The sequence below is a fragment of the Cupressus sempervirens genome, chromosome 2, assembly GCF_028749045.1.
Source record: "Cupressus sempervirens isolate cs-2001-9-10 chromosome 2, ASM2874904v1, whole genome shotgun sequence".
NCBI lineage: Eukaryota > Viridiplantae > Streptophyta > Pinopsida > Cupressales > Cupressaceae > Cupressus > Cupressus sempervirens.
Genome location: NC_143119.1, coordinates 687,011,723 through 687,021,594, shown reverse-complemented (window position 1 = coordinate 687,021,594; position 9,872 = coordinate 687,011,723).

Here is a 9,872-nt window from a genome sequence, read left to right as displayed (position 1 = left end):
GATATTGTTCCAAGAATGTCAATTTGGGAACTACGTAATCTTGCTGGAGGAAAAATGCGAAGTGAGCAAAGTAACAAACTGCGAAGATATCCTTTGGACCCTTGAATTTGATGGAAGTTGTTCCCATTCCAGATTAGGAGCTGGTGTCATCCTTATTTCACCCGCTGGACAGGTCTTCCCTTTCTCTTTCAAATTGGATTTTCATAACACTAACAACACTGCCAAGTATGAGGCATTGCTTTTGGGGCTACAAGAAACAAAATCTAAAGGAGTGAAACAGCTAAGGGTAAGGGGAGATGCTGAACTTATTATGAAACAGGTGAAGGACCAATTTTCTGTTAGAAGTGATAAGTTGAAGCATTACAAAAATTTAGTATGGGATGAAATTGAATCTTTTGAAGCCTTCTCTATTGAATACATTCCTCGCGTTCAAAATACGAAAGCTGACTCTTTGGTTGTATCGGCATCATTATTACTACCACATCCAGAGTTTAAAAGTGATACTTACAGAATCGAAATGATATACAGACCCAAGGTCTCAGACAACATTAACCACTGGCAAGTTTTCAATGATGACGCTCAGCTGAAAGAATTCCTTGAGTGTGTTGGAGATTTTGCCGAAGTTTTCTTTGAAGGCTCTGAACACATTGGTAAATGGGTCAGAGAAGAGCTCACTAAAACCGGAGAAATTGTTCAGCTAAAAGGAAATAAAATCCCTAAAGGTCCGGTGTCTTTAGAAAATCTTTTTGGTAGAAAGGACGATAGTTCCTTAAAGAAGGAGGTTGATTCTAAAGAGAATAAGGACGGTCATGACAAAGTCAACATTGGGACTAAAGAGAACCCCAGGTTAGTTTCTATTGGAAAAACCTGTTCTGTAGAAGAAAAAAGAAAATTGGTTGAACTTTTGATTTCATGACAAGATGTCTTTGCTTGGGGATATGAAGATCTAAAAAACTTCAGAAATGGTGAGTTTGTTCACCACATACCTTTAAAACCTGGGGCTAGTACTTTCAGGCAGAAACTTTGAAACTATAATCCCAAGGTATCAGAAGCTATTTTCAAAGAAGTGGAGAGAATGCTAAAGGCCCGTATAATATATCCCATACATCATTCAACTTGGGTGGCCAATATTGTCCCTGTAAGAAAGAAAAGCGAAGAAATAAGGATCTGTGTAGACTTCAGAAATTTAAACCAAGCAAGTCTCAAAGATAACTACGCACTGCCCACTAGGATCATGTTCTGCAGACAGTGGCTAGATCTGAAGTAATGTCCATGCTTGATGGATACTCGAGATATAATCAAATCTGTGTTGCGCTAGAGGACCAACATAAAATAGCCTTTATTACCCGTTGGGGCACCTTTGCTTACAACCGGATGCCTTTTGGTTTGATCAATGCAGGAGCCACTTTCGAGAGAGCTATGAACTCTTCTTTCAAGGATTTGAGAGATAGGATTATTGTGATATATTTGGATGACCTAACAATTTACTCTAAGAAGAGGAAATCTCACCTTGAGGATCTAGAAAAAATGCTTGATAGATGCAGGCAACATAAGATATCTCTGAATCCCAAGAAGTCCATATTCTTTGTAGAGGAAGGTAAACTTTTGGGACACATTGTATCACAAGATGGTATAAGGATTGATCCAGAGAGAGTGGAAGCTATACAGAAACTAACTTTTCCCACCAATAGAAGTGACCTGAAATCATTCTTTGGTCAGATAAAATTTTCAAGAAATTTTGTTCCAGAATTCTCTGAGAAGGTAAGGTACATGCTAAATATGATGAGTGAGAAGTGCCCTTTCAAATGGCAACAAGAAGGCAAGAAATCTTTTGAAGACATCAAAATAGCTATCGCAAATGCTCCCATGCTGGTAAGCTCGAGTTTCGAAAATGATTTTATCATTTATTGCTATGCTTCTAAACATTCAATATCGAGTATTCTGACCCAGCCAGATGAACAAGGGAATGAAGCCTCGATTGCTTTTATGAGTATCCCATTAAAGAAGCATGAATTGAATTATACTCAGACTGAAAAAAATGCATTCGTAGTGGTTAAGGCGTTGAAGCAGTTCAGATATTATATTTTGCATTCGCATTCCATTGTGTACGTACCGGAGACTGCAGTCAAGAGTATCTTAACCCAACATGAAGTAGGAATGAATAAGAGGGCTATATGGGTCGCTAAAGTTCAAGAGTTTGACCTAACAATCAAACCTACTTCTCTGGCAAGGGGAAAAAGCTTGTGTAAATTGATGGCCGAAAGTAAAGCTATCTCTTCTGCAAAAACTGAAGAAACCCCTTTTGTTTTGCTGGTCAGTTTGACGGATCCATGGTTTTTCAGATATTGCATATTTCTTAATGTATGGTGAATGCCCTTCCCATATGAATCGTAAAGAGAGGCAAAATCTTAGATTGAAAGCCGAGAAGTATGTGATTTCAGATAGTGTTCTGTATAAAAGGGGGATCGACAGAACTTTCCTAAGGTGTGTAGACGAAGAGCAACAGAAGGCATTGTTGAAGACCTATCACTCTGAAGCCTACGGAGGTCACTTTTCATCCACGGTTACCACTTTCAAGATACTCAAGAATTTTTTTCATTGGCCAGGTGTGTTCAAAGATGCATACAAGTATGTGAAGGGCTGTGAAAAATGCCAACTTTTCACCGGGCATCCTCAGTTAGCGGCACTACCCCTTAGACCTGTGGTCATCGATGAACCTTTCCAGCAATGGGGTATTGACTTTATAGGGCCTCTGAATCCACCATCCAGTGCCGGGCATTGTTACATACTGACAATGACAGACTATTTTACGAAATGGGTGGAAGCAATTCCTACAAAGAAAGCCAATTCACGGGTAGTTTGTGATTTCCTATTGGAGCATCTTTTCACCAGGTTCGGGGTACCTCAGAAAATAGTTTCAGACAATTCCTCTTATTTTTCCTCTGAAGAAATATCTATTTTCTGTTATGAATATGGTGTGTCATTAGCTCATTCATCAGACTATTTCCCACAAGGGAATGGGCAGGCAGAATCTAGCAATAAGAATCTGGTGGCAATAATGAAAAAATTGGTATCTGAAAACTCCAGAGACTGGCATAAAAAGCTCTATGAGGCATTATGGGCAAACTGGATCACACCAAAGAGAGCGATTGGCATGGCTCCCTTTGAACTAGTATATGGAATTGGAGCTCAAGTATCTTTACCACTGGAACTATCTGCCGCGAAGCTGCAATCAGTAATTGAAGATCAGGTTTTTAAATACTCTTTGGAGAGAAGGGTAATGTATCTTCATAAGCTTGAGAATGAAAGAAGTAAATTGGCTGACCACATAATAGAACACCAGCTAAAGGTGAAACGTATCTTTGACAAGCAGGCCAGGCCACGACAATTTCTGAAAGGTGATGAGGTTCTTCCATGGGATAAAAGAAGAGAACCTAAAGGAGCCCATGGAAAATTCAAATCTCTTTGGAAGGGTCCTTTCCTCATTTCAGGAGTAGTCGGTTTGAATACCTTTCAACTGAAATATCCTGATGGGACGGTTTTGCCTTTTACCTATAATGGGCAGGACCTAAAGTTAGTCATCCTTTAGCTCTTGCAGCTCCTTCCCCTTCCCATGTACATAATTCTTTTTGTTGTGCTTCGCCTCTCTTTCTTTTGCTTTGGTTTCGTTGTTTTCTCGTTTCTAAGTTCTCTGTGTATTCTGCATACATAGTCCCTAGTCAGAGCCCCTGTTAGCCACATTTATAGTCGCCAATTCACTTTCGGTTTTAATTTTTCTCTCAAGCATGTCTACTTTCACTGTCGCATGAGAAACTTAATGCCCTTGAAGTTCCTAGCCAAAGCCTTAAAGCTGCACAGTCAGCCCTTTTTCCCCCATTCTGAACCACTTTGAACCTTAGTTCAAAATAGTGCAAAGTAGTTCAGAGCGGTTCAATGCAATTTTTATTACTAACGCTTTCTTTGCACAGGTAATGTATCTCACTCGGTGGTATGTTCTTCTGAAGCACTTTGAAGCAATTTGAACCTCAGTTCAAAGTAGTTCAAGACTTACGTAATGATCACTTTCAAGCATGGAAAGACAGCGCCCCGCCTTTCACTCGTGATCTTGTGAGATGAGCATGGTCTAAAAGAAATTCCTATTTCCAAGGATGATAATCATTGTAAATCGTGTTGAAGATCTTCAAGTCATCAAAAGGACTAAATTTGATTAATGTTGAAGCGTTCAAAAAAGGAAAGAATTTAATGCTGAGCTCATGCAAAGGGTTTTCAAGCATGCGAAAGCTGGCGAAGGTGATGTCGAAGTAGTGGGTAATTATTATCCCGTACCCTCGCACGAAGTTACTGCTTTCCTTTAAAACTCATGTAATTACCTCTAAAGTCTATTATCACACAAGAAGCTGGTATAGACAGGGAGCTGTTAAGAAAATAGGAGAGATTTTTTGGGTTTTCGGCGAAGAACAGGTGAGAATTTGACAATCCTGTTTGCTCTGCAACTATATTCGTTTCCAAATTTGTCTGTTTAGTCTCTGCATTTTTTTAGATTATCATGAGGATGGTCTTGCATTTCCTGGGTAACACTTCCAGTTTGGATTGCAAGAGACCAGTTATATGTGACACTGATCTACGAGGGCTAAAGATAGAAAGCCCGCAGACCAAGTTTTTAGAATATTCTAATGAAAATAATGGGTCCATGAAAGTGTTAACCAGTGGGTTAATAGAGGCCGCAGCATTCCCCCCATCATTTGTAAGCCCTAAAATTTTGTAGTTGTGTATAGATCACTATGATGTGAGGAGGAAAAGTATTCTGAGCGAAGATGGCACCCCTATTCTTTCCATTTCGAGAGAAATTGTTGCCTCAGTCCTGCGTCTAACGACTAATACTTTTGCAGTGTTTTCACCTACCCAAGCCTTGGCTGAATACCGGCCGAATCCTAGTACATTTCGAAATACCTTAGCCAGGAAATGGACTGAAGTCAATTATGGGGGTGGATCTAGGCTGCCAAAAGTTATTAAAAAAGATCACATGCAACCTCACATTGGTGACTTGGTCGTAATGTTGCATCGTGTGAAAGGTTCAGCAGATGTTTCTCTCTTTGAGGAATGGATGTTTAGATATATAGAAATTGTTTTCAAGGGTGAGCAATGGATGGACTGGGCAAAAATCATTGCTACCTCTCTGAGGACGCAATTGATGCGTGCCAAAGAGTTCCGTGAAGATTTCTACATGGCCTCCTATCTGACCTATTCTATTGCATGTACTTGCGACCTCACCCCTTTGCCTCATGGTACTTGGAATGAAGAAATGTGTGTGTTTCAGTATTGCCCTCTATTGCAAAGAGATAATGTCTTAGAAGATTTCTGCAAGGTTCATGATGTGCTTCTGGATAATGTCCATATGTCTTTGAAAAAGACGAAAATGCCAAGGCTCTCTATAGAAGCTCAAAAGTTAGTACTGAAATATGGGAGCTTCTATATACAATTTCCCAGGTTCACATACTTAAGAGTTGGAGGTTTTGAAGAAGAACCTGTGAAGTTACCTAGGTACACCCTGGATTGTTTCATTTTGGTTGAATTGTGCAGACAGCTCTTTTCTGTTGTGAAAGACAATCTGCCAAAATAGAACTGGAGGTTACTTTTTCCCATTGAATTGAGTTCATTCATTTGCAACAGCATGGATAATGCTTCCATCATTGGGAGCAATTTACTAGGGTTCAATTTTGGCTTCTATCATGGAAGGAGGGATTCTGATAGTAAAGGCTATGCAACTGAGACTCTTGGCCTAGAAATGCATCCTCCAACTGTTTCATATTTAGAAGATATTTGGGAAGATTGCAGAAATGAAGAAGAAGTGCTGCAGAAAGATCATACCAGGCTGTCCCTTCAACAAATTAAAGCTTTCAATTTGAAGTTCAATGTAGAAGGGATAATGGATGATGGCCTAAATTTGATTGAACCTAGCTAGAAAAAGTCAGACAAAGCAAGGTTCTTGACAGTAGACTGGTTCAAAGAAGAGGAAGATGACATTAATAGAAGAATCGGATTCATCCTTACCTATATGGATGATTGGTTGCAGCTGAGAGCTCACAGGAGTATCAGAGAGCCTCCTATTGAAGTAACTTCTTCTCTTGAATTTTTTCAGTCTGACATTTTCTCTCCCCCTATTGCAGGTGACATAGTCATTCAAACAAAGAAGGAAAAATCTCATCTCCAGCCACAAAAAATGGCCCCCAGGACAAGATCTCGCTCCAAATCCGAAATGGCATCTCAAGGCCAAGACTCGGGTGAAGGACTGGAGCCATCTGATAGTGGAGACAGAGATGTCCAATTTAAAGAAGCTCCCAAGACAGACCAGCTCAGATTCCTAACTCCGGTCAGGGATTCGCAATTGAGGCCAGAAAGCCCTACCATCAACAAGAAAAGAAGCCTACAACTTGTGATTACGCCAGTTAAGGACATTGTCACAAGATATGCGGCAAAAGGTTCAAAGGCCAAGAAAATGAAAATAGATGCCCAGTTGGTAAAGGACCCCCAAATCGGGAAGATAACTACGAAGGTGGCCACTTATACACAGAAGCAAGATTCTGCAAAAATTGATGAGAAAGGGCTGAAGGTTACTTCCATTAACTTGGGGACTATAAACAGGAGCACTGGCAACAACATTTTCAAGTTTTCTACCGATCATATGCTCACACAATCAGAAAAGGACAGCAAAGAAAAGAAGGTGCTGAAAGCTATGGTGACTTCCATGGCCGAGTACATTGATTCCTTAGTAAATCTTGGAGTCGTGCTAATCATCTAGTTGTGGCAACCCTTTGACCCCAACTCTATAGAAAGCCAGCTGCTGACAAGACAGGTGTAAAGGGGGAAGCTCTTGATGGAGGCCATGGGAGTCTAGGTAAAGAACATAATTCAAGAAGGTAACAAATTTATTTTAGAATTTACAAATGTCTACGCAGAAGGAGAAGCACTATTAGGGGAAATTCAAACGTTAGTACCCATGTGGGAAACAGAGTTATCATGATGCCAAGCCCTGGTTTCCTAGGTCACAGAGATAGAAAGCTTCGGCATCCTTAAGTTCCTAGGTGAAAACTCTATGAAAATCATAGACCAATGTATGCTATTCATCCTGAAGAATAACATGAACTAGAAGGAAACAGTCTACAGGGAAGCAATTAAAGAAATCCAGAGCATTGAAAATAGGATTACTAATGCGCACGAGGAACTTATTAAGGACATGAAGATAGTAAACTCAACAGGCATCCTGCAGTTTGATGAGAGAAACATGGACGCAGAGGTGCTAACGAAGAGCTTCACTGAAGTGGCAGAGATGATCAGGGACAGCGAACACTCCAAGGCCGAAGATTTCTCCATGCTGGCGAGTGTTGAGGCCATGTTGTGCTTTAATCAGAACCTGATGCCACAACAGAGCTTGAAGATGAAAGAATACAGGTGGCAGAAAGATGCGTGTCAGGCCTGGCTTTAAAGCCTAAAAATTGCCCACCCTGCCGCAACTCAAGAATTAGTGGCCACGTTTCGTACCTAGAAATTAGTGTGGCAGACGGTTGGAGAAGAAGAGGAGGAAGCAAGTGAAGGCACGAGAGTTTAAAGGAATAGCTAGGTGTCTTTCTTTTTATTTTTTATAACTGTTTCTTGTTTTTAACCGAAAGAGCTGGACTTTAATGGAGGCTCTTTTTTGGATTTCAAACTATAAATGCTGGAACATTAAACCTTTTTTATTTTCAAGTAATAGTATCTTTAGGAATAGATAATTAAGTTTCTTTTAGTAGCAGATAGTGTTTTAAAAAATAAAATAGAAAGCTAAGATAATATATGCATCTTTGAGCTTTCTGAAGACTTTGAGCATGAAAGTTATGGTATTCATATATTAAAGATTTGGGGTTTATGCTTTGAGACTTTGTGTTCGAGGCATTATGTTATCATTACTTTGTGAGTGAAAACTATGAATCTTGAATTCTTAGCTATTGTTCTTTTTATGTAAGTTGATTGAGAATTAGTTTAGTTTCAGTATCATTTTTTCTTGAAAGGTTGCATGTAATGAAGTGAAATCATGCTTTGGAATGAACTCTATTTACATGTTAGTTTTCAATTTCATTATTGTTTCGTGATTGATGTTGTTAATCACCTCATTGTCAAAGAGCAATTGAGAGACCCTTAAGCATTTTGTAATATAAATGCAAAAATAATTTCAATTCATTGTAAATCCGAGAAGGGAGTTGTACCTTGAGAAAATTCAGAGAAGAAGTTAAAGAGTAGGGTAGAAACTTCTTCAACTGTTGTGAATAGTTGTTTTCCCCCAAGAAATGGGCATAGAGTAAAATTAGTTAATTGTAAAGGTGGGACAATCTCTTCACCAACAAATTTATATATATAAAATACGTATTATATATTATTATATTAATATGTATGTTATTAATATATATATAATAACGTAATATATTAAATATAAATATATAATATGTATTATATATATGATTATATTAATATGTATGTTATTAATATATATATATATATAATAACATAATATTTTCATTAAATATAATAAAGTAATACATATATATATATATATGTCATTAATCTATATATAATAATGTAATCTGTTAATTAAATATAATAATGTAATATATATATATATATATATATATATATATATATATATATATATATATATATATATATATGTATGTATGTTATTAATAGATATGTATATTATTCATATATACGAGTCAAAGGGGGTCATAGGTCAACCATTGACCCCTTTTGATGCATTAAACGACAACATATGTCCTTAGGGGTCCTAAGAGCCCTAGGGACATATTACAATGGTTAGTATGGGTCAAAGGGGGTCATAAGGTAACCTATGACCCCTTTTGATCGATTAAAAGATGATATATGTCCCTACGGGTCCTAAGACCCCGAGGGGAATATTTGAATCGTTCATATGGGTGAAAGGGGGTCATAGGGTGACCTATAACCCCCTTTTACCCATTAAACGATGACATATTTCTCTTGAGGTCCTGGGACCCCTAGGGACATATTCGAATGGGTAATATGGTTCAAAGCGGGTCATAGGTCCCTTTGACCCATTAAATGATGACATGTGTCCCTAGGGGTTCTAGGACCATAAGGGCAATATTCGAATAGGTAATATGGGTCAAAGGGGGTCATAGGGAGACCTATGACCCTCTTTGACCTATTAAACAACAACATATGTCGGTAGGGGTCCTTGGACCCCTAGGAACATATTCGAATGGGTCATATGGGTCAAAGGGGGTTTTGACCCATATGAATGATTCAAATATGTCACTAGCGGTCCTAGGACCCCTAGCGACATATTTGAATCATTCATATGGGTCAAGGGGGTCATAGGCGACCTATGACCCCCTTTGACCCATTAAATGATGACATATGTCTCTAGGGGTCCTAGCACCCCTAAGGACATATCCAAATTTTTCATATGGGTCAAAGGGGGTCATAGGGTGACCTATGACCCCCTTTAACCCATTAAACGATGACATATGTCTCTAGGGGTCCTATAAACCCTGGAGAAATATTTGAATCGTTCATATGGGTCAATCGGGGTCATAGGGTGACCTATGACACCTTTTGACCCATTAAACGATAACATATGTCCCTAGGCATCCTCGGACCCCTAGGGACATTCGAATCGTTCATATGGGTCAAAGGGGGTCATAGGGTGACCTATGGCCCCTTTGAACCATTAAACGATGACATACCACTTTGACCCATATGAATGATTTGAATATGTCCCTAGGGGTCCTAATACCCCTAGGGAAATATTTGAATCGTTCATATGGGTCAAAGGGGGTCATAGGGTGACCTATGACGCCCTT